The following is a 27,936-nucleotide window of genomic DNA, read 5'->3' as shown; positions in this document are numbered from 1 at the left end:
GAGTAGAACGGAACGGGACGGGACGGGACGACACGGGACAGGACGGGACGGGACAGGATGGAACGGAACAGAATGTAATCAACCCGAGTGGAATGGAATGGAATGGAATGGAATGGAATGGAATGGAATGGAATGGAATGGAATGGAATGGAATGGAGTGGAATGCAATCAACCCGAGTAGAACGGAATGGAATGGAATGGAATGGAATGGAATCAACCCGTGTGGAATGGAATGGAATGGAATGGAATGGAATGGAATGGAATGGAATGGAATGGAATAGAGTGGAATGGAATTCAATTCAATAGAATGGAACTGAGTCAACCAGAATAGTACGACGCAAAACTTAGCGGAACCTAACGGAATGTAATGGAAAGTAATAGAATGGAATTGAATCAACCCGAGTGGAATGGAATGAAATGTAATGGAAAGGAACGGAACCGAAAGCAACGGAACACAACAGAATGGAACAGAACGGAACGGAAAAGAATGGAATCAAAACGAGTAGAACGGAATGGGACAGGACGGGACGGGTCGGGACTGTACGGGACGGGACGGGTCGGGACGGGATGGGACAGAACGGAACGGAATGGAATGGAATCAACCCGTGTAGAACCGAATGGAATGGAATGGAATGGAATGGAATGGAAGAGAATGGAATTGAATCAACCCGAGTAGATTGATGCGGAACATAGCGAAACGGAACGGAATGGAATGGAACGGAACAGAATGGAATTGAATCAACTCGATTAGAAGGGAACGGAATGGAACAGAAGGGAATGGAACAGAAAAGAACGGAACGGAAAGGAACAGAATGGAATGGAATCAACCCCAGTAGAACGGAACGGGACGGGACTGGACAGGACGAGACGGGACGGGACGGGACGGGACGGGACGGAACGGAACAGAATGGAATCAACCCGAGTAGAATGGAATGGAATGGAATGGAATAATGGAATGGAATGGAATGGAATGGAATGGAATGGAATGGAATGGAATGGAATCAACCCGAGTAGAATGGAATGGTATGGAATGGAATGGAATGGAATGGAATGAAATGGAATGGAATGGAATGGAATGGAATAGAATGAAATCTACCCGAGTAGAATGGAGTGGAATGGAATGCAATGGAATGGAATGGAATGGAATGGAATCTACTCGAGTAGAACGGAATGGAATGGAAAGGAATGGAATGGAATGGAATTGAAAGGAATGGAATGGAATCTACCTAAGTAGAATGGAATAAAATGGAATGGAATGGAATCAACCAGAGTAGAAAGGAATGGAATGGAAGGGAATGGAATGGAATGGAATTCAATGGAATGGAATGGAATAGAATTCAATGCAATAGAATTGAATTGAATCAACCCGAGTAGAACGACGCGGAACGTAGCGGAACGGAACGGAATGTAATGGAATGTAATAGAATCGCATTGAATCAACCTGAGTGGAACGGAACGGAACGGAACGGAAAGGAACGGAACGGAACGGAACAGAAAGGAATGGAAAGGAATCCACGCGAGTAGAATGGAACGGGATGGGATGGGATGGGACGGAAAGGAACGGAATGGAACAGAATGGAATCAACCCGAGTAGAACTGAATGGAATGGAATGGAATGGAATGGAATGGAATGGAATGGAATGGAATGGAATGGAATGGAATGGAATGGAATAGAATGGAATGGAATGGATTTAACCCGAATAGAATGGAATGGATAGGAATGGAATGGAGGGGAGTGGAATGGAATGGAATGTAAAGGAATGGAATGGAATGGAATTGAATGGAATCAACCCGAGTAGAATGGAATGGAATGTAATGGAATGGAATGGAATGGAACGGAATGGAATGGAATCAACCCGAGTACAATGGAATGGAATGGAATAGAATGGAATTGAATCAACCCGAATGGAATGGAATGGAGTGGAATGGAATGGAATGGAATGGAATGGAATGGAATGGAATCAACCCGAGTAGAATGGAATGGAATGGAATGGAATATAATGGAATGGAATGGAATGGAATAGAATGGAATGGAATCAACCAGAGAAGAATGGAATGGAATGGACTGGAATGGAATGGAATGGACTGGAATGGAATGGAATGGAATGGAATGGAATGGAATGGAGTGGAATGGCATGGAATGGCATGGAATGGAATTGAATGGAATGGAATCAACCTGAGTAGAATGGAATGGAAAGGACTGGAATGGAATGGAATGGAATGGAATGGAATGGAATGGAATCGAATGGAATGGATTGGAATGGAATGGAATGGAATCAAATGGAATCAACCCGAGTACAATGGAATGGAATGTAATGGAATGGAATGGAATGAAATGGAAGGGAAAAGAATGGAATTGAATCAACCCGAGTAGATCGACGTGGAACATAGCGGAATGGAACGGAATGGAATGGAATGGAATGGAATAGAATGGAATTGAATCAACCCGAGTAGAACGGAACGGAATGTAATAGAATGGAACGGAACAGAATGGAACGGAATGGAATGGAATCAACCCATATAGAACAGAACGCGACGGGACGGGACGGGATATGACGGAAAGGGATGGGAAGGGACGGGACGGAACGGAACGGAAAGCAATCAATCCGAGTGGAATGGAATGGAATGGAACGGAATGGAATGGAATGGAATGGAATGGAATGGAATGGAATGGAATGGAATGGAATCAACCCGAGTGGAATGGCATGGAATGGAATGGAATGGAATGGAATGGAATGGAATGGAATGGAATGGAATGGAATGGAATGGAATCAACCCGAGTAGAATCGAATGGAATGGACTGGAATGGAATGGAATGAAATGGAATGGAATCAACACGAGTAGAATGGAATGGACTGGAATGGAATGGAGTGGAATGGAATGGAATGGAATGAAATGGAATGGAATGGAATGGAATGGAATCAACCAAAGTAGAATGGAATGGAATGGACTGGAATGGAATGGAACGGAATGGAACGGAATGGAATGGAATGGAGTGGAATCAAACCGAGTACTATGGAATGGAATGGAATGGAATGGAATAGAATTGAATTGAATCAACCCAAGTAGAACGGAATGGAAAGGAATGGAAAGGAACAGAATGGAAAGGAATGGAACGGAACGGAATGGAATGGAAAAGAATAGAATTGAATGAACCTGAGTGGAATGGAATGGAATGGAAGGGAATGGAATGGAATGGAATGGAATGGAATGGAATTTAATGGAATCAACCCGAGTAGAACGGAATGGAATGGAATGGAATTCATTGGAATAGTATGGAACTGAATCAACCCGAGTAGAACGACGCGGAACGTAGCGGAACAGAATGGAATGTAATGGAATGTAATACAATGGAACTGAATCAACCCGAGTGGAACGGAAAGGGACGGGATGGGACGGGACGGGATGGGATGGGTCGGGATGGGACGGAACGGAATGGAACGGAACGGAATGGAATCAACCCGAGTAGAACGGAATGGAATGGAATGGAATGGGATTGGATGGAAAGGGTTGGAATAGAATGGAATTGAATCAACCCGAGTAGATTGACGTGGAACAAAGCGGAATGGAACGGAATGGAATGGAATAGAATAGAATGGAATCGAATCAACTCGAGTAGAATGGAACGGAATGGAACAGAACGGAACGGAATGGAATGGAATCAACCCGAGTAGAACGGAATAGGATGGGCCAGGATGGGACGGGACGGGACGGGATGGGACAGAACGGAACAGAATGGAATCAACCCGAGTAGAATGGAATGCAATGGAAGGGAATGGAATGGAAAGGAATGGAATGGAATGGAATGGAATGGAATGGAATGGAATGGAATGGAATGGAATGGAATGGAGTGGAATGGAATGGAATGGAATGGAATGAAATCGAATGGAATGGAATGGAATGGAATGGAATGCAATGGAATGGAATGGAATGAAATGGAATGCAATGGAATGGAATGGAATGCAATGGAATGGAATGGAATGGAATTGAATCAGCCCAAGTAGATCGACGCGGAACATAGCGGAACATAATGGAATGGAATAGAATGGAATTGAATCAACCCGAGTAGAACGGAATGGAATTGAATGGAATTGAATGGAATTGAATCAACCCGAGTAGAATGGAACTGAATGGAACAGAAGGGAACGGAACGGAACGGAACGGAAAGGAACGGAATGGAAAGGAATGGAATGGAATCAACCCGAATAGAATGGAACGGATGGGACTGGAATGGAATGGAATGGAATAGAATGCAGTGGAATCAACCCAAGTAGAATGGAATGGAATGGAGTGGAATGGAATGGAATGGAATGGAATTGAATGGAATGGAATGGAATGGAATCAACCAGAGCACAATGGAATGGAATGGAATGGAATGGAATGGAATGGAATGGAATGGAATGGAATGGAATGGAATGGAATGGAATGGAATGGAATGGATTTAACCCGAATAGAATGGAATGGATAGGAATGGAATGGAGGGGAGTGGAATGGAATGGAATGTAAAGGAATGGAATGGAATGGAATTGAATGGAATCAACCCGAGTGGAATGGAATGGAATGTAATGGAATGGAATGGAATGGAACGGAATGGAATGGAATCAACCCGAGTACAATGGAATGGAATGGAATAGAATGGAATTGAATCAACCCGAATGGAATGGAATGGAGTGGAATGGAATGGAATGGAATGGAATGGAATGGAATGGAATGGAATCAACCCGAGTAGAATGGAATGGAATGGAATGGAATATAATGGAATGGAATGGAATGGAATAGAATGGAATGGAATCAACCAGACAAGAATGGAATGGAATGGACTGGAATGGAATGGAATGGACTGGAATGGAATGGAATGGAATGGAATGGAATGGAATGGAATGGAATGGAGTGGAATGGCATGGAATGGCATGGAATGGAATTGAATGGAATGGAATCAACCTGAGTAGAATGGAATGGAAAGGACTGGAATGGAATGGAATGGAATGGAATGGAATGGAATCGAATGGAATGGATTGGAATGGAATGGAATGGAATCAAATGGAATCAACCCGAGTACAATGGAATGGAATGTAATGGAATGGAATGGAATGAAATGGAAGGGAAAAGAATGGAATTGAATCAACCCGAGTAGATAGACGTGGAACATAGCGGAATGGAACGGAATGGAATGGAATGGAATGGAATAGAATGGAATTGAATCAACCCGAGTAGAACGGAACGGAATGTAATAGAATGGAACGGAAAAGAATGGAACGGAACAGAACGGAACGGAACAGAACGGAACGGAATGGAAAGGAATCAACCCATATAGAACAGAACGCGACGGGACGGGACGGGATATGACTGAAAGGGATGGGAAGGGACGGGACGGAACGGAACGGAAAGCAATCAATCCGAGTGGAATGGAATGGAATGGAACGGAATGGAATGGAATGGAATGGAATGGAATGGAATGGAATGGAACGGAATGGAATGGAATGGAATGGAATGGAATGGAATGGAATGGAATGGAATGGAATCAACCCGAGTGGAATGGCATGGAATGGAATGGAATGGAATGGAATGGAATGGAATGGAATGGAATGGAATGGAATGGAATGGAATCAACCCGAGTAGAATCGAATGGAATGGACTGGAATGGAATGGAATGAAATGGAATGGAATCAACACGAGTAGAATGGAATGGACTGGAATGGAATGGAGTGGAATGGAATGGAATGGAATGAAATGGAATGGAATGGAATGGAATGGAATCAACCAAAGTAGAATGGAATGGAATGGACTGGAATGGAATGGAACGGAATGGAACGGAATGGAATGGAATGGAGTGGAATCAAACCGAGTACTATGGAATGGAATGGAATGGAATGGAATAGAATTGAATTGAATCAACCCAAGTAGAACGGAATGGAAAGGAATGGAAAGGAACAGAATGGAAAGGAATGGAACGGAACGGAATGGAATGGATAAGAATAGAATTGAATGAACCTGAGTGGAATGGAATGGAATGGAAGGGAATGGAATGGAATGGAATGGAATGGAATGGAATGAAATGGAATGAAATGGAATGGAATGGAATAGAATCAACCCGAGTAGATCGACGCGGAACGTAGTGAAATGGAACGAAATGGAATGGAATGAAACAGAATGGAATTGAATCAACCCGAGTAGAATGGAACGGAATGGAACAGAACGGAATGGAAAGGAACGGAACGCAATGGAAAGGAACGGAATAGAATGGAATCAATCCAAGTAGAACGGAACGGGAAGGGACGGGGCAGGACGGGACGGGATGGGACAGGACGGGATGGAACGGAACAGAATAGAATCAACCCGAGTAGAATGGAATGGAATGGAATGCAATGGAATGGAATGGAATGGAATGCAGTGGAATGCAATCAACCCGAGTAGAACGGAAAGGAATGGAATGGAATGGAATGGAATGGAATGGGATGGAATGGAATGGAATGGAATCAACCCGTGTGGAACGGAATGGAATGGAATGGAATGAATGGAATGGAATGGAATGGAATGGAGTGGAATGGAATTCAATTCAATAGAATGGAACTGAGTCAACCAGAATAGTACGACGCAGAACGTAGCGGAACGGAACGGAATGTAATGGAAAGTAATATAATGGAATTGAATCAACCCGAGTGGAATGGAATGAAACGGAATGGAAAGGAATGGAACCGAAAGGAACGGAACGGAACAGAATGGAACAGAACGGAACGGAACGGAGTGGAATCAAAACGTGTAGAACGGAAGGGGACGGGATGGGACGGGTCGGGACGGGACGGGACGGGACGGGTTGGGACGGGACGGGACGGGAAGGTACGGAACGGAACGGAACAGAATGGAATCAACCCGTGTAGAACAGAATGGAATGGAATGGAATGGAATGGAATGGAATGGAATGGAATGGAATGGAATGGAATCAACCAGAGAAGAATGGAATGGAAAGGACTGGAATGGAATGGAATGGAATGGAATGGAATGGAATGGAATGGAATAGAATGGAATTGAATCAACCCGAGTAGATCGACGCGGAACAATGCGGAACGGAATGGAGTGGAATGGAGAGGGCTAGAGTGGAATTGAATCAACCCGAGTAGAACGGAACGGAATGGAACAGAATGGAACGGAACGGAATTGAACAGAATGGAACGGAACGGAAAGGAACGAAACAGAACGGAACGGAATGGAATGGAATGGAATCAACCCGAGTAGAACGGAACGGGACGGGACGGGACGACACGGGACAGGACGGGACAGGACAGGATGGAACGGAGCAGAATGTAATCAACCCGAGTGGAATGGAATGGAATGGAATGGAATGGAATGGAATGGAATGGAATGGAATGGAATGGAATGGAGTGGAATGCAATCAACCCGAGTAGAACGGAATGGAATGGAATGGAATGGAATGGAATCAACCCGTGTGGAACGGAATGGAATGGAATGGAATGGAATGGAATGGAATGGAATGGAATGGAATGGAATGGAATAGAGTGGAATGGAATTCAATTCAATAGAATGGAACTGAGTCAACCAGAATAGTACGACGCAAAACTTAGCGGAACCTAACGGAATGTAATGGAAAGTAATAGAATGGAATTGAATCAACCCGAGTGGAATGGAATGAAATGTAATGGAAAGGAACGGAACCGAAAGCAACGGAACACAACAGAATGGAACAGAACGGAACGGAAAAGAATGGAATCAAAACGAGTAGAACGGAATGGGACAGGACGGGACGGGTCGGGACTGTACGGGACGGGACGGGTCGGGACGGGATGGGACAGAACGGAACGGAATGGAATGGAATCAACCCGTGTAGAACCGAATGGAATGGAATGGAATGGAATGGAATGGAAGAGAATGGAATTGAATCAACCCGAGTAGATCGATGCGGAACATAGCGAAACGGAATGGAATGGAATGGAACGGAACAGAATGGAATTGAATCAACTCGATTAGAAGGGAACGGAATGGAACAGAAGGGAATGGAACAGAAAAGAACGGAACGGAAAGGAACAGAATGGAATGGAATCAACCCCAGTAGAACGGAACGGGACGGGACTGGACAGGACGAGACGGGACGGGACGGGACGGGACGGGACGGAACGGAACAGAATGGAATCAACCCGAGTAGAATGGAATGGAATGGAATGGAATAATGGAATGGAATGGAATGGAATGGAATGGAATGGAATGGAATGGAATGGAATCAACCCGAGTAGAATGGAATGGTATGGAATGGAATGGAATGGAATGGAATGAAATGGAATGGAATGGAATGGAATGGAATAGAATGAAATCTACCCGAGTAGAATGGAGTGGAATGGAATGCAATGGAATGGAATGGAATGGAATGGAATCTACTCGAGTAGAACGGAATGGAATGGAAAGGAATGGAATGGAATGGAATTGAAAGGAATGGAATGGAATCTACCTAAGTAGAATGGAATAAAATGGAATGGAATGGAATCAACCAGAGTAGAAAGGAATGGAATGGAAGGGAATGGAATGGAATGGAATTCAATGGAATGGAATGGAATAGAATTCAATGCAATAGAATTGAATTGAATCAACCCGAGTAGAACGACGCGGAACGTAGCGGAACGGAACGGAATGTAATGGAATGTAATAGAATCGCATTGAATCAACCTGAGTGGAACGGAACGGAACGGAACGGAAAGGAACGGAACGGAACGGAACAGAAAGGAATGGAAAGGAATCCACGCGAGTAGAATGGAACGGGATGGGATGGGATGGGACGGAAAGGAACGGAATGGAACAGAATGGAATCAACCCGAGTAGAACTGAATGGAATGGAATGGAATGGAATGGAATGGAATGGAATGGAATGGAATGGAATGGAATGGAATGGAATGGATTTAACCCGAATAGAATGGAATGGATAGGAATGGAATGGAGGGGAGTGGAATGGAATGGAATGTAAAGGAATGGAATGGAATGGAATTGAATGGAATCAACCCGAGTAGAATGGAATGGAATGTAATGGAATGGAATGGAATGGAACGGAATGGAATGGAATCAACCCGAGTACAATGGAATGGAATGGAATAGAATGGAATTGAATCAACCCGAATGGAATGGAATGGAGTGGAATGGAATGGAATGGAATGGAATGGAATGGAATGGAATCAACCCGAGTAGAATGGAATGGAATGGAATGGAATATAATGGAATGGAATGGAATGGAATAGAATGGAATGGAATCAACCAGAGAAGAATGGAATGGAATGGACTGGAATGGAATGGAATGGACTGGAATGGAATGGAATGGAATGGAATGGAATGGAATGGAATGGAGTGGAATGGCATGGAATGGCATGGAATGGAATTGAATGGAATGGAATCAACCTGAGTAGAATGGAATGGAAAGGACTGGAATGGAATGGAATGGAATGGAATGGAATGGAATGGAATCGAATGGAATGGATTGGAATGGAATGGAATGGAATCAAATGGAATCAACCCGAGTACAATGGAATGGAATGTAATGGAATGGAATGGAATGAAATGGAAGGGAAAAGAATGGAATTGAATCAACCCGAGTAGATCGACGTGGAACATAGCGGAATGGAATGGAATGGAATGGAATGGAATGGAATAGAATGGAATTGAATCAACCTGAGTAGAACGGAACGGAATGTAATAGAATGGAACGGAACAGAATGGAACGGAACAGAACGGAACGGAACAGAACGGAACGGAATGGAATGGAATCAACCCATATACAACAGAACGCGACGGGACGGGACGGGATATGACGGAAAGGGATGGGAAGGGACGGGACGGAACGGAACGGAAAGCAATCAATCCTAGTGGAATGGAATGGAATGGAACGGAATGGAATGGAATGGAATGGAATGGAATGGAATGGAATGGAATGGAATGGAATCAACCCGAGTGGAATGGCATGGAATGGAATGGAATGGAATGGAATGGAATGGAATGGAATGGAATGGAATGGAATCAACCCGAGTAGAATCGAATGGAATGGACTGGAATGGAATGGAATGAAATGGAATGGAATCAACACGAGTAGAATGGAATGGACTGGAATGGAATGGAGTGGAATGGAATGGAATGGAATGAAATGGAATGGAATGGAATGGAATGGAATCAACCAAAGTAGAATGGAATGGAATGGACTGGAATGGAATGGAACGGAATGGAACGGAATGGAATGGAATGGAGTGGAATCAAACCGAGTACTATGGAATGGAATGGAATGGAATGGAATAGAATTGAATTGAATCAACCCAAGTAGAACGGAATGGAAAGGAATGGAAAGGAACAGAATGGAAAGGAATGGAACGGAACGGAATGGAATGGAAAAGAATAGAATTGAATGAACCTGAGTGGAATGGAATGGAATGGAAGGGAATGGAATGGAATGGAATGGAATGGAATGGAATTTAATGGAGTCAACCCGAGTAGAACGGAATGGAATGGAATGGAATTCATTGGAATAGTATGGAACTGAATCAACCCGAGTAGAACGACGCGGAACGTAGCGGAACAGAATGGAATGTAATGGAATGTAATACAATGGAACTGAATCAACCCGAGTGGAACGGAAAGGGACGGGATGGGACGGGACGGGATGGGATGGGTCGGGATGGGACGGAACGGAATGGAACGGAACGGAATGGAATCAACCCGAGTAGAACGGAATGGAATGGAATGGAATGGGATTGGATGGAAAGGGTTGGAATAGAATGGAATTGAATCAACCCGAGTAGATTGACGTGGAACAAAGCGGAATGGAACGGAATGGAATGGAATAGAATAGAATGGAATCGAATCAACTCGAGTAGAATGGAACGGAATGGAACAGAACGGAACGGAATGGAATGGAATCAACCCGAGTAGAACGGAATAGGATGGGCCAGGATGGGACGGGACGGGACGGGATGGGACAGAACGGAACAGAATGGAATCAACCCGAGTAGAATGGAATGCAATGGAAGGGAATGGAATGGAAAGGAATGGAATGGAATGGAATGGAATGGAATGGAATGGAATGGAATGGAGTGGAATGGAATGGAATGGAATGGAATGAAATCGAATGGAATGGAATGGAATGGAATGGAATGCAATGGAATGGAATGGAATGAAATGGAATGCAATGGAATGGAATGGAATGCAATGGAATGGAATGGAATGGAATTGAATCAGCCCAAGTAGATCGACGCGGAACATAGCGGAACATAATGGAATGGAATAGAATGGAATTGAATCAACCCGAGTAGAACGGAATGGAATTGAATGGAATTGAATGGAATTGAATCAACCCGAGTAGAATGGAACTGAATGGAACAGAAGGGAACGGAACGGAACGGAACGGAAAGGAACGGAATGGAAAGGAATGGAATGGAATCAACCCGAATAGAATGGAACGGATGGGACTGGAATGGAATGGAATGGAATAGAATGCAGTGGAATCAACCCAAGTAGAATGGAATGGAATGGAGTGGAATGGAATGGAATGGAATGGAATTGAATGGAATGGAATGGAATGGAATGGAATCAACCAGAGCACAATGGAATGGAATGGAATGGAATGGAATGGAATGGAATGGAATGCAACGGAATGGAATGGAATGGAATCAACCCGAGTAGAATGGAATGGATTGGAATGGAATGGAATGGAATGGAATGGAATGGAATGGAATGGAATGGAAAGCAATGGAATGGAATCAACCTGATTAGAATGGAATGGATTGGAATGGATTGTAATGGAATGGAATGGAATGGAATGGAATGGAATGGATTGGAATGGACTGGAATGGAATGGAATGGAATGGAATGGAGTAGAGTTGAATTGAATCAACCCAAGTAGAATGGAACGGAATGGAACGGAACGGAACGGAATGGAATGGAATGGAATGGAATGGAATGCAATAGAATGCAATTGAATCAAACCGAGTAGAATGGAATGGAATGGAATGGAATGGAATTCATTGGAATAGAACGGAATTGAATCAACCCGAGTAGTATGACGCAGAACGTAGCGGAACGGAACGGAATGTAATGGAATGTAATAGAATGGAATTGAATCAACCCGAGTGGAACGGAACGGAACGGAAAGGCACGGAACGGAATAGAATGGAACGGAACGGAACCGAACGGAACAGAATGGAATGGAATGGAACCAACCCGAGTAGAACGGAACGGAACGGGACAGGACCAGTTGGGGCGGGACGGGATGGGACGGGACTGGATGGAACTGAATGGAACAGAACGGCATGGAATCAATGCCAGTAGAACGGAATGGAATGGAATGGAATGGAATGGAATGGAATGGAATGGATTGGAATGGAATGGAATGGAATGGAATGAAATGGAATGGAATGGAATAGAATCAACCCGAGTAGATCGACGCGGAACGTAGTGAAATGGAACGAAATGGAATGGAATGAAACAGAATGGAATTGAATCAACCCGAGTAGAATGGAACGGAATGGAACAGAACGGAATGGAAAGGAACGGAACGCAATGGAAAGGAACGGAATAGAATGGAATCAATCCAAGTAGAACGGAACGGGAAGGGACGGGGCGGGACGGGACGGGATGGGACAGGACGGGATGGAACGGAACAGAATAGAATCAACCCGAGTAGAATGGAATGGAATGGAATGCAATGGAATGGAATGGAATGGAATGCAGTGGAATGCAATCAACCCGAGTAGAACGGAAAGGAATGGAATGGAATGGAATGGAATGGAATGGAATGGAATGGAATGGAATGGAATGGAATCAACCCGTGTGGAACGGAATGGAATGGAATGGAATGAATGGAATGGAATGGAATGGAATGGAGTGGAATGGAATTCAATTCAATAGAATGGAACTGAGTCAACCAGAATAGTACGACGCAGAACGTAGCGGAATGGAACGGAATGTAATGGAAAGTAATATAATGGAATTGAATCAACCCGAGTGGAATGGAATGAAATGGAATGGAAAGGAATGGAACCGAAAGGAACGGAACGGAACAGAATGGAACAGAACGGAACGGAACGGAGTGGAATCAAAACGTGTAGAACGGAAGGGGACGGGATGGGACGGGTCGGGACGGGACGGGACGGGACGGGTTGGGACGGGACGGGACGGGAAGGTACGGAACGGAACGGAACAGAATGGAATCAACCCGTGTAGAACAGAATGGAATGGAATGGAATGGAATGGAATGGAATGGAATGGAATGGAATCAACCCGAGAAGAATGGAATGGAAAGGACTGGAATGGAATGGAATGGAATGGAATGGAATGGAATAGAATGGAATTGAATCAACCCGAGTAGATCGACGCGGAACAATGCGGAACGGAATGGAATGGAATGGAGTGGAATAGAGTGGAATTGAATCAACCCGAGTAGAACGGAAAGGAATGGAACAGAATGGAACGGAACGGAATTGAACAGAATGGAACGGAACGGAAAGGAACGAAACAGAACGGAACGGAATGGAATGGAATGGAATCAACCCGAGTAGAACGGAACGGGACGGGACGGGACGACACGGGACAGGACGGGACGGGACAGGATGGAACGGAACAGAATGTAATCAACCCGAGTGGAATGGAATGGAATGGAATGGAATGGAATGGAATGGAATGGAATGGAATGGAATGGAGTGGAATGCAATCAACCCGAGTAGAACGGAATGGAATGGAATGGAATGGAATGGAATCAACCTGTGTGGAACGGAATGGAATGGAATGGAATGGAATGGAATGGAATGGAATGGAATGGAATGGAATAGAGTGGAATGGAATTCAATTCAATAGAATGGAACTGAGTCAACCAGAATAGTACGACGCAAAACTTAGCGGAACCTAACGGAATGTAATGGAAAGTAATAGAATGGAATTGAATCAACCCGAGTGGAATGGAATGAAACGGAATGGAAAGGAACGGAACCGAAAGCAACGGAACACAACAGAATGGAACAGAACGGAACGGAAAAGAATGGAATCAAAACGAGTAGAACGGAATGGGACAGGACGGGACGGGTCGGGACTGTACGGGACGGGACGGGTCGGGACGGAATGGGACAGAACGGAACGGAATGGAATGGAATCAACCCGTGTAGAACCGAATGGAATGGAATGGAATGGAATGGAATGGAAGAGAATCAACCCGAGTAGATCGATGCGGAACATAGCGAAACGGAACGGAATGGAATGGAACGGAACAGAATGGAATTGAATCAACTCGATTAGAACGGAACGGAATGGAACAGAAGGGAATGGAACAGAAAAGAACGGAACGGAAAGGAACAGAATGGAATGGAATCAACCCCAGTAGAACGGAACGGGACGGGACTGGACAGGACGAGACGGGACGGGACGGGACGGGACGGCACGGAATGGAACAGAATGGAATCAACCCGAGTAGAATGGAATGGAATGGAATGGAATAATGGAATGGAATGGAATGGAATGGAATGGAATGGAATGGAATGGAATGGAATGGAATGGAATCAACCCGAGTAGAATGGAATGGTATGGAATGGAATGGAATGGAATGGAATGAAATGGAATGGAATGGAATGGAATGGAATCTACTCGAGTAGAACGGAATGGAATGGAAAGGAATGGAATGGAATGGAATTGAAAGGAATGGAATGGAATCTACCTAAGTAGAATGGAATAAAATGGAATGGAATGGAATCAACCAGAGTAGAAAGGAATGGAATGGAAGGGAATGGAATGGAATGGAATTCAATGGAATGGAATGGAATAGAATTCAATGCAATAGAATTGAATTGAATCAACCCGAGTAGAACGACGCGGAACGTAGCGGAACGGAACGGAATGTAATGGAATGTAATAGAATCGCATTGAATCAACCTGAGTGGAACGGAACGGAACGGAACGGAAAGGAACGGAATGGAACGGAACGGAACAGAAAGGAATGGAAAGGAATCCACGCGAGTAGAATGGAACGGGATGGGATGGGATGGGACGGAAAGGAACGGAATGGAACAGAATGGAATCAACCCGAGTAGAACTGAATGGAATGGAATGGAATGGAATGGAATGGAATGGAATGGAATGGAATGGATTTAACCCGAATAGAATGGAATGGATAGGAATGGAATGGAGGGGAGTGGAATGGAATGGAATGTAAAGGAATGGAATGGAATGGAATTGAATGGAATCAACCCGAGTAGAATGGAATGGAATGTAATGGAATGGAATGGAATGGAACGGAATGGAATGGAATCAACCCGAGTACAATGGAATGGAATGGAATAGAATGGAATTGAATCAACCCGAATGGAATGGAATGGAGTGGAATGGAATGGAATGGAATGGAATGGAATGGAATCAACCCGAGTAGAATGGAATGGTATGGAATGGAATGGAATGGAATGGAATGAAATGGAATGGAATGGAATGGAATGGAATAGAATGAAATCTACCCGAGTAGAATGGAGTGGAATGGAATGCAATGGAATGGAATGGAATGGAATGGAATCTACTCGAGTAGAACGGAATGGAATGGAAAGGAATGGAATGGAATGGAATTGAAAGGAATGGAATGGAATCTACCTAAGTAGAATGGAATAAAATGGAATGGAATGGAATCAACCAGAGTAGAAAGGAATGGAATGGAAGGGAATGGAATGGAATGGAATTCAATGGAATGGAATGGAATAGAATTCAATGCAATAGAATTGAATTGAATCAACCCGAGTAGTACGACGAGGAACGTAGCGGAACGGAACGGAATGTAATGGAATGTAATAGAATCGCATTGAATCAACCTGAGTGGAACGGAACGGAACGGAACGGAAAGGAACGGAATGGAACGGAACGGAACAGAAAGGAATGGAAAGGAATCCACGCGAGTAGAATGGAACGGGATGGGATGGGATGGGACGGAAAGGAACGGAATGGAACAGAATGGAATCAACCCGAGTAGAACTGAATGGAATGGAATGGAATGGAATGGAATGGAATGGAATGGAATGGAATGGAATGGAATGGATTTAACCCGAATAGAATGGAATGGATAGGAATGGAATGGAGGGGAGTGGAATGGAATGGAATGTAAAGGAATGGAATGGAATGGAATTGAATGGAATCAACCCGAGTAGAATGGAATGGAATGTAATGGAATGGAATGGAATGGAACGGAATGGAATGGAATCAACCCGAGTACAATGGAATGGAATGGAATAGAATGGAATTGAATCAACCCGAATGGAATGGAATGGAGTGGAATGGAATGGAATGGAATGGAATGGAATGGAATGGAATGGAATCAACCCGAGTAGAATGGAATGGAATGGAATGGAATATAATGGAATGGAATGGAATGGAATAGAATGGAATGGAATCAACCAGACAAGAATGGAATGGAATGGACTGGAATGGAATGGAATGGACTGGAATGGAATGGAATGGAATGGAATGGAATGGAATGGAATGGAGTGGAATGGCATGGAATGGCATGGAATGGAATTGAATGGAATGGAATCAACCTGAGTAGAATGGAATGGAAAGGACTGGAATGGAATGGAATGGAATGGAATGGAATGGAATGGAATCGAATGGAATGGATTGGAATGGAATGGAATGGAATCAAATGGAATCAACCCGAGTACAATGGAATGGAATGTAATGGAATGGAATGGAATGAAATGGAAGGGAAAAGAATGGAATTGAATCAACCCGAGTAGATCGACGTGGAACATAGCGGAATGGAACGGAATGGAATGGAATGGAATGGAATAGAATGGAATTGAATCAACCCGAGTAGAACGGAACGGAATGTAATAGAATGGAACGGAAAAGAATGGAACGGAACAGAACGGAACGGAACAGAACGGAACGGAATGGAAAGGAATCAACCCATATAGAACAGAACGCGACGGGACGGGACGGGATATGACGGAAAGGGATGGGAAGGGACGGGACGGAACGGAACGGAAAGCAATCAATCCGAGTGGAATGGAATGGAATGGAACGGAATGGAATGGAATGGAATGGAATGGAATGGAATGGAATGGAATGGAATGGAATGCAATGGAATCAACCCGAGTGGAATGGCATGGAATGGAATGGAATGGAATGGAATGGAATGGAATGGAATGGAATGGAATGGAATGGAATGGAATGGAATGGAATCAACCCGAGTAGAATCGAATGGAATGGACTGGAATGGAATGGAATGAAATGGAATGGAATCAACACGAGTAGAATGGAATGGACTGGAATGGAATGGAGTGGAATGGAATGGAATGGAATGAAATGGAATGGAATGGAATGGAATGGAATCAACCAAAGTAGAATGGAATGGAATGGACTGGAATGGAATGGAACGGAATGGAACGGAATGGAATGGAATGGAGTGGAATCAAACCGAGTACTATGGAATGGAATGGAATGGAATGGAATAGAATTGAATTGAATCAACCCAAGTAGAACGGAATGGAAAGGAATGGAAAGGAACAGAATGGAAAGGAATGGAACGGAACGGAATGGAATGGAAAAGAATAGAATTGAATGAACCTGAGTGGAATGGAATGGAATGGAAGGGAATGGAATGGAATGGAATGGAATGGAATGGAATGAAATGGAATGGAATGGAATAGAATCAACCCGAGTAGATTGACGCGGAACGTAGTGAAATGGAACGAAATGGAATGGAATGAAACAGAATGGAATTGAATCAACCCGAGTAGAATGGAACGGAATGGAACAGAACGGAATGGAAAGGAACGGAATGCAATGGAAAGGAACGGAATAGAATGGAATCAATCCAAGTAGAACGGAACGGGAAGGGACGGGGCGGGACGGGACGGGATGGGACAGGACGGGATGGAACGGAACAGAATAGAATCAACCCGAGTAGAATGGAATGGAATGGAATGCAATGGAATGGAATGGAATGGAATGCAGTGGAATGCAATCAACCCGAGTAGAACGGAAAGGAATGGAATGGAATGGAATGGAATGGAATGGAATGGAATGGAATGGAATGGAATCAACCCGTGTGGAACGGAATGGAATGGAATGGAATGAATGGAATGGAATGGAATGGAATGGAGTGGAATGGAATTCAATTCAATAGAATGGAACTGAGTCAACCAGAATAGTACGACGCAGAACGTAGCGGAACGGAACGGAATGTAATGGAAAGTAATATAATGGAATTGAATCAACCCGAGTGGAATGGAATGAAACGGAATGGAAAGGAATGGAACCGAAAGGAACGGAACGGAACAGAATGGAACAGAACGGAACGGAACGGAGTGGAATCAAAACGTGTAGAACGGAAGGGGACGGGATGGGACGGGTCGGGACGGGACGGGACGGGACGGGTTGGGACGGGACGGGACGGGAAGGTACGGAACGGAACGGAACAGAATGGAATCAACCCGTGTAGAACAGAATGGAATGGAATGGAATGGAATGGAATGGAATGGAATGGAATGGAATGGAATGGAATCAACCCGAGAAGAATGGAATGGAAAGGACTGGAATGGAATGGAATGGAATGGAATGGAATGGAATGGAATAGAATGGAATTGAATCAACCCGAGTAGATCGACGCGGAACAATGCGGAATGGAATGGAATGGAATGGAGTGGGCTAGAGTGGAATTGAATCAACCCGAGTAGAACGGAACGGAATGGAACAGAATGGAACGGAACGGAATTGAACAGAATGGAACGGAACGGAAAGGAACGAAACAGAACGGAACGGAATGGAATGGAATGGAATCAACCCGAGTAGAACGGAACGGGACGGGACGGGACGACACGGGACAGGACGGGACGGGACAGGATGGAACGGAACAGAATGTAATCAACCCGAGTGGAATGGAATGGAATGGAATGGAATGGAATGGAATGGAATGGAATGGAATGGAATGGAATGGAGTGGAATGCAATCAACCCGAGTAGAACGGAATGGAATGGAATGGAATGGAATGGAATCAACCCGTGTGGAACGGAATGGAATGGAATGGAATGGAATGGAATGGAATGGAATGGAATGGAATGGAATGGAATAGAGTGGAATGGAATTCAATTCAGTAGAATGGAACTGAGTCAACCAGAATAGTACGACGCAAAACTTAGCGGAACCTAACGGAATGTAATGGAAAGTAATAGAATGGAATTGAATCAACCCGAGTGGAATGGAATGAAATGTAATGGAAAGGAACGGAACCGAAAGCAACGGAACACAACAGAATGGAACAGAACGGAACGGAAAAGAATGGAATCAAAACGAGTAGAACGGAATGGGACAGGACGGGACGGGTCGGGACTGTACGGGACGGGACGGGTCGGGACGGGATGGGACAGAACGGAACGGAATGGAATGGAAACAACCCGTGTAGAACCGAATGGAATGGAATGGAATGGAATGGAATGGAAGAGAATGGAATTGAATCAACCCGAGTAGATCGATGTGGAACATAGCGAAACGGAACGGAATGGAATGGAACGGAACAGAATGGAATTGAATCAACTCGATTAGAACGGAACGGAATGGAACAGAAGGGAATGGAACAGAAAAGAATGGAACGGAAAGGAACAGAATGGAATGGAATCAACCCCAGTAGAACGGAACGGGACGTGACTGGACCGGACGAGACGGGACGGGACGGGACGGGACGGGACGGAACGGAACGGAAAGGAACGGAACGGAACGGAACAGAAAGGAATGGAAAGGAATCCACGCGAGTAGAATGGAACGGGATGGGATGGGATGGGACGGAAAGGAACGGAATGGAACAGAATGGAATCAACCCGAGTAGAACTGAATGGAATGGAAAGGAATGGAATGGAATGGAATGGAATGGAATGGAATGGAATGGAATGGAATGGAATGGATTTAACCCGAATAGAATGGAATGGATAGGAATGGAATGGAGGGGAGTGGAATGGAATGGAATGTAAAGGAATGGAATGGAATGGAATTGAATGGAATCAACCCGAGTAGAATGGAATGGAATGTAATGGAATGGAATGGAATGGAACGGAATGGAATGGAATCAACCCGAGTACAATGGAATGGAATGGAATAGAATGGAATTGAATCAACCCGAATGGAATGGAATGGAGTGGAATGGAATGGAATGGAATGGAATGGAATGGAATGGAATCAACCCGAGTAGAATGGAATGGAATGGAATGGAATATAATGGAATGGAATGGAATGGAATGGAATAGAATGGAATGGAATCAACCAGAGAAGAATGGAATGGAATGGACTGGAATGGAATGGAATGGACTGGAATGGAATGCAATGGAATGGAATGGAATGGAATGGAGTGGAATGGCATGGAATGGCATGGAATGGAATTGAATGGAATGGAATCAACCTGAGTAGAATGGAATGGAAAGGACTGGAATGGAATGGAATGGAATGGAATGGAATGGAATGGAATGGAATCGAATGGAATGGATTGGAATGGAATGGAATGGAATCAAATGGAATCAACCCGAGTACAATGGAATGGAATGTAATGGAATGGAATGGAATGAAATGGAAGGGAAAAGAATGGAATTGAATCAACCCGAGTAGATCGACGTGGAACATAGCGGAATGGAACGGAATGGAATGGAATGGAATGGAATAGAATGGAATTGAATCAACCCGAGTAGAACGGAACGGAATGTAATAGAATGGAACGGAACAGAATGGAACGGAACAGAACGGAACGGAACAGAACGGAACGGAATGGAATGGAATCAACCCATATAGAACAGAACGCGACGGGACGGGACGGGATATGACGGAAAGGGATGGGAAGGGACGGGATGGAACGGAACGGAAAGCAATCAATCCGAGTGGAATGGAATGGAATGGAACGGAATGGAATGGAATGGAATGGAATGGAATGGAATGGAATCAACCCGAGTGGAATGGCATGGAATGGAATGGAATGGAATGGAATGGAATGGAATGGAATGGAATGGAATGGAATGGAATCAACCCGAGTAGAATCGAATGGAATGGACTGGAATGGAATGGAATGAAATGGAATGGAATCAACACGAGTAGAATGGAATGGACTGGAATGGAATGGAGTGGAATGGAATGGAATGGAATGAAATGGAATGGAATGGAATGGAATGGAATGGAATCAACCAAAGTAGAATGGAATGGAATGGACTGGAATGGAATGGAACGGAATGGAACGGAATGGAATGGAATGGAGTGGAATCAAACCGAGTACTATGGAATGGAATGGAATGGAATGGAATAGAATTGAATTGAATCAACCCAAGTAGAACGGAATGGAAAGGAATGGAAAGGAACAGAATGGAAAGGAATGGAACGGAACGGAATGGAATGGAAAAGAATAGAATTGAATGAACCTGAGTGGAATGGAATGGAATGGAAGGGAATGGAATGGAATGGAATGGAATGGAATGGAATTTAATGGAATCAACCCGAGTAGAACGGAATGGAATGGAATGGAATTCATTGGAATAGTATGGAACTGAATCAACCCGAGTAGAACGACGCGGAACGTAGCGGAACAGAATGGAATGTAATGGAATGTAATACAATGGAACTGAATCAACCCGAGTGGAACGGAAAGGGACGGGATGGGACGGGACGGGATGGGATGGGTCGGGATGGGACGGAACGGAATGGAACGGAACGGAATGGAATCAACCCGAGTAGAACGGAATGGAATGGAATGGAATGGGATTGGATGGAAAGGGTTGGAATAGAATGGAATTGAATCAACCCGAGTAGATTGACGTGGAACAAAGCGGAATGGAACGGAATGGAATGGAATAGAACAGAATGGAATCGAATCAACTCGAGTAGAATGGAACGGAATGGAACAGAACGGAACGGAATGGAATGGAATCAACCCGAGTAGAACGGAATAGGATGGGCCAGGATGGGACGGGACGGGACGGGATGGGACAGAACGGAACAGAATGGAATCAACCCGAGTAGAATGGAATGCAATGGAAGGGAATGGAATGGAAAGGAATGGAATGGAATGGAATGGAATGGAATGGAATGGAATGGAATGGAATGGAGTGGAATGGAATGGAATGGAATGGAATGGAATCGAATGGAATGGAATGGAATGGAATGGAATGCAATGGAATGGAATGGAATGAAATGGAATGCAATGGAATGGAATGGAATGCAATGGAATGGAATGGAATGGAATTGAATCAGCCCAAGTAGATCGACGCGGAACATAGCGGAACATAATGGAATGGAATAGAATGGAATTGAATCAACCCGAGTAGAACGGAATGGAATTGAATGGAATTGAATGGAATTGAATCAACCCGAGTAGAATGGAACTGAATGGAACAGAAGGGAACGGAACGGAACGGAACGGAAAGGAACGGAATGGAAAGGAATGGAATGGAATCAACCCGAATAGAATGGAACGGATGGGACTGGAATGGAATGGAATGGAATAGAATGCAGTGGAATCAACCCAAGTAGAATGGAATGGAATGGAGTGGAATGGAATGGAATGGAATGGAATTGAATGGAATGGAATGGAATGGAATCAACCAGAGCACAATGGAATGGAATGGAATGGAATGGAATGGAATGGAATGGAATGCAACGGAATGGAATGGAATGGAATCAACCCGAGTAGAATGGAATGGATTGGAATGGAATGGAATGGAATGGAATGGAATGGAATGGAATGGAATGGAAAGCAATGGAATGGAATCAACCTGATTAGAATGGAATGGATTGGAATGGATTGTAATGGAATGGAATGGAATGGAATGGAATGGAATGGATTGGAATGGACTGGAATGGAATGGAATGGAATGGAATGGAGTAGAGTTGAATTGAATCAACCCAAGTAGAATGGAACGGAATGGAACGGAACGGAACGGAATGGAATGGAATGGAATGGAATGCAATAGAATGCAATTGAATCAAACCGAGTAGAATGGAATGGAATGGAATGGAATGGAATTCATTGGAATAGAACGGAATTGAATCAACCCGAGTAGTATGACGCAGAACGTAGCGGAACGGAACGGAATGTAATGGAATGTAATAGAATGGAATTGAATCAACCCGAGTGGAACGGAACGGAACGGAAAGGCACGGAACGGAATAGAATGGAACGGAACGGAACCGAACGGAACAGAATGGAATGGAATGGAACCAACCCGAGTAGAACGGAACGGAACGGGACAGGACCAGTTGGGGCGGGACGGGATGGGACGGGACTGGATGGAACTGAATGGAACAGAACGGCATGGAATCAATGCCAGTAGAACGGAATGGAATGGAATGGAATGGAATGGAATGGAATGGAATGGAATGGAATGGAATGGAATGGAATGGAATGAAATGGAATGGAATGGAATAGAATCAACCCGAGTAGATCGACGCGGAACGTAGTGAAATGGAACGAAATGGAATGGAATGAAACAGAATGGAATTGAATCAACCCGAGTAGAATGGAACGGAATGGAACAGAACGGAATGGAAAGGAACGGAACGCAATGGAAAGGAACGGAATAGAATGGAATCAATCCAAGTAGAACGGAACGGGAAGGGACGGGGCGGGACGGGACGGGATGGGACAGGACGGGATGGAACGGAACAGAATAGAATCAACCCGAGTAGAATGGAATGGAATGGAATGCAATGGAATGGAATGGAATGGAATGCAGTGGAATGCAATCAACCCGAGTAGAACGGAAAGGAATGGAATGGAATGGAATGGAATGGAATGGAATGGAATGGAATGGAATGGAATGGAATGGAATGGAATCAACCCGTGTGGAACGGAATGGAATGGAATGGAATGAATGGAATGGAATGGAATGGAATGGAGTGGAATGGAATTCAATTCAATAGAATGGAACTGAGTCAACCAGAATAGTACGACGCAGAACGTAGCGGAACGGAACGGAATGTAATGGAAAGTAATATAATGGAATTGAATCAACCCGAGTGGAATGGAATGAAATGGAATGGAAAGGAATGGAACCGAAAGGAACGGAACGGAACAGAATGGAACAGAACGGAACGGAACGGAGTGGAATCAAAACGTGTAGAACGGAAGGGGACGGGATGGGACGGGTCGGGACGGGACGGGACGGGACGGGTTGGGACGGGACGGGACGGGAAGGTACGGAACGGAACGGAACAGAATGGAATCAACCCGTGTAGAACAGAATGGAATGGAATGGAATGGAATGGAATGGAATGGAATGGAATGGAATCAACCCGAGAAGAATGGAATGGAAAGGACTGGAATGGAATGGAATGGAATGGAATGGAATGGAATGGAATGGAATAGAATGGAATTGAATCAACCCGAGTAGATCGACGCGGAACAATGCGGAACGGAATGGAATGGAATGGAGTGGAATAGAGTGGAATTGAATCAACCCGAGTAGAACGGAACGGAATGGAACAGAATGGAACGGAACGGAATTGAACAGAATGGAACGGAACGGAAAGGAACGAAACAGAACGGAACGGAATGGAATGGAATGGAATCAACCCGAGTAGAACGGAATGGAATTGAATGGAATTGAATGGAATTGAATCAACCCGAGTAGAATGGAACTGAATGGAACAGAAGGGAACGGAACGGAACGGAACGGAAAGGAACGGAATGGAAAGGAATGGAATGGAATCAACCCGAATAGAATGGAACGGATGGGACTGGAATGGAATGGAATGGAATAGAATGCAGTGGAATCAACCCAAGTAGAATGGAATGGAATGGAGTGGAATGGAATGGAATGGAATGGAATTGAATGGAATGGAATGGAATGGAATCAACCAGAGCACAATGGAATGGAATGGAATGGAATGGAATGGAATGGAATGGAATGCAACGGAATGGAATGGAATGGAATCAACCCGAGTAGAATGGAATGGATTGGAATGGAATGGAATGGAATGGAATGGAATGGAATGGAATGGAATGGAATGGAAAGCAATGGAATGGAATCAACCTGATTAGAATGGAATGGATTGGAATGGATTGTAATGGAATGGAATGGAATGGAATGGAATGGAATGGATTGGAATGGACTGGAATGGAATGGAATGGAATGGAATGGAGTAGAGTTGAATTGAATCAACCCAAGTAGAATGGAACGGAATGGAACGGAACGGAACGGAATGGAATGGAATGGAATGCAATAGAATGCAATTGAATCAAACCGAGTAGAATGGAATGGAATGGAATGGAATGGAATTCATTGGAATAGAACGGAATTGAATCAACCCGAGTAGTATGACGCAGAACGTAGCGGAACGGAACGGAATGTAATGGAATGTAATAGAATGGAATTGAATCAACCCGAGTGGAACGGAACGGAACGGAAAGGCACGGAACGGAATAGAATGGAACGGAACGGAACCGAACGGAACAGAATGGAATGGAATGGAACCAACCCGAGTAGAACGGAACGGAACGGGACAGGACCAGTTGGGGCGGGACGGGATGGGGCGGGACGGGATGGGACGGGACTGGATGGAACTGAATGGAACAGAACGGCATGGAATCAATGCCAGTAGAACGGAATGGAATGGAATGGAATGGAATGGAATGGAATGGAATGGAATGGAATGGAATGGAATGGAATGGAATGAAATGGAATGGAATGGAATAGAATCAACCCGAGTAGATCGACGCGGAACGTAGTGAAATGGAACGAAATGGAATGGAATGAAACAGAATGGAATTGAATCAACCCGAGTAGAATGGAACGGAATGGAACAGAACGGAATGGAAAGGAACGGAACGCAATGGAAAGGAACGGAATAGAATGGAATCAATCCAAGTAGAACGGAACGGGAAGGGACGGGGCGGGACGGGACGGGATGGGACAGGACGGGATGGAACGGAACAGAATAGAATCAACCCGAGTAGAATGGAATGGAATGGAATGCAATGGAATGGAATGGAATGGAATGCAGTGGAATGCAATCAACCCGAGTAGAACGGAAAGGAATGGAATGGAATGGAATGGAATGGAATGGAATGGAATGGAATGGAATGGAATGGAATGGAATCAACCCGTGTGGAACGGAATGGAATGGAATGGAATGAATGGAATGGAATGGAATGGAATGGAGTGGAATGGAATTCAATTCAATAGAATGGAACTGAGTCAACCAGAATAGTACGACGCAGAACGTAGCGGAACGGAACGGAATGTAATGGAAAGTAATATAATGGAATTGAATCAACCCGAGTGGAATGGAATGAAATGGAATGGAAAGGAATGGAACCGAAAGGAACGGAACGGAACAGAATGGAACAGAACGGAACGGAACGGAGTGGAATCAAAACGTGTAGAACGGAAGGGGACGGGATGGGACGGGTCGGGACGGGACGGGACGGGACGGGTTGGGACGGGACGGGACGGGAAGGTACGGAACGGAACGGAACAGAATGGAATCAACCCGTGTAGAACAGAATGGAATGGAATGGAATGGAATGGAATGGAATGGAATGGAATGGAATCAACCCGAGAAGAATGGAATGGAAAGGACTGGAATGGAATGGAATGGAATGGAATGGAATGGAATGGAATGGAATAGAATGGAATTGAATCAACCCGAGTAGATCGACGCGGAACAATGCGGAACGGAATGGAATGGAATGGAGTGGAATAGAGTGGAATTGAATCAACCCGAGTAGAACGGAACGGAATGGAACAGAATGGAACGGAACGGAATTGAACAGAATGGAACGGAACGGAAAGGAACGAAACAGAACGGAACGGAATGGAATGGAATGGAATCAACCCGAGTAGAACGGAACGGGACGGGACGGGACGACACGGGACAGGACGGGACGGGACAGGATGGAACGGAACAGAATGTAATCAACCCGAGTGGAATGGAATGGAATGGAATGGAATGGAATGGAATGGAATGGAATGGAATGGAATGGAATGGAGTGGAATGCAATCAACCCGAGTAGAACGGAATGGAATGGAATGGAATGGAATGGAATCAACCTGTGTGGAACGGAATGGAATGGAATGGAATGGAATGGAATGGAATGGAATGGAATGGAATGGAATAGAGTGGAATGGAATTCAATTCAATAGAATGGAACTGAGTCAACCAGAATAGTACGACGCAAAACTTAGCGGAACCTAACGGAATGTAATGGAAAGTAATAGAATGGAATTGAATCAACCCGAGTGGAATGGAATGAAATGTAATGGAAAGGAACGGAACCGAAAGCAACGGAACACAACAGAATGGAACAGAACGGAACGGAAAAGAATGGAATCAAAACGAGTAGAACGGAATGGGACAGGACGGGACAGGTCGGGACTGTACGGGACGGGACGGGTCGGGACGGGATGGGACAGAACGGAACGGAATGGAATGGAATCAACCCGTGTAGAACCGAATGGAATGGAATGGAATGGAATGGAATGGAAGAGAATGGAATTGAATCAACCCGAGTAGATCGATGCGGAACATAGCGAAACGGAACGGAATGGAATGGAACGGAACAGAATGGAATTGAATCAACTCGATTAGAACGGAACGGAATGGAACAGAAGGGAATGGAACAGAAAAGAACGGAACGGAAAGGAACAGAATGGAATGGAATCAACCCCAGTAGAACGGAACGGGACGGGACTGGACAGGACGAGACGGGACGGGACGGGACGGGACGGGACGGAACGGAACAGAATGGAATCAACCCGAGTAGAATGGAATGGAATGGAATGGAATAATGGAATGGAATGGAATGGAATGGAATGGAATGGAATGGAATGGAATCAACCCGAGTAGAATGGAATGGTACGGAATGGAATGGAATGGAATGGAATGGAATGAAATGGAATGGAATGGAATGGAATGGAATAGAATGAAATCTACCCGAGTAGAATGGAGTGGAATGGAATGCAATGGAAT

This window comes from Gorilla gorilla, chromosome 12 (genome assembly GCF_029281585.2).
Source record: "Gorilla gorilla gorilla isolate KB3781 chromosome 12, NHGRI_mGorGor1-v2.1_pri, whole genome shotgun sequence".
In the NCBI taxonomy this organism is placed as follows: Eukaryota; Metazoa; Chordata; class Mammalia; order Primates; family Hominidae; genus Gorilla; species Gorilla gorilla.
The sequence above is the reverse complement of the archived record's forward strand: the minus strand, read 5'-3'. Positions refer to the sequence as shown.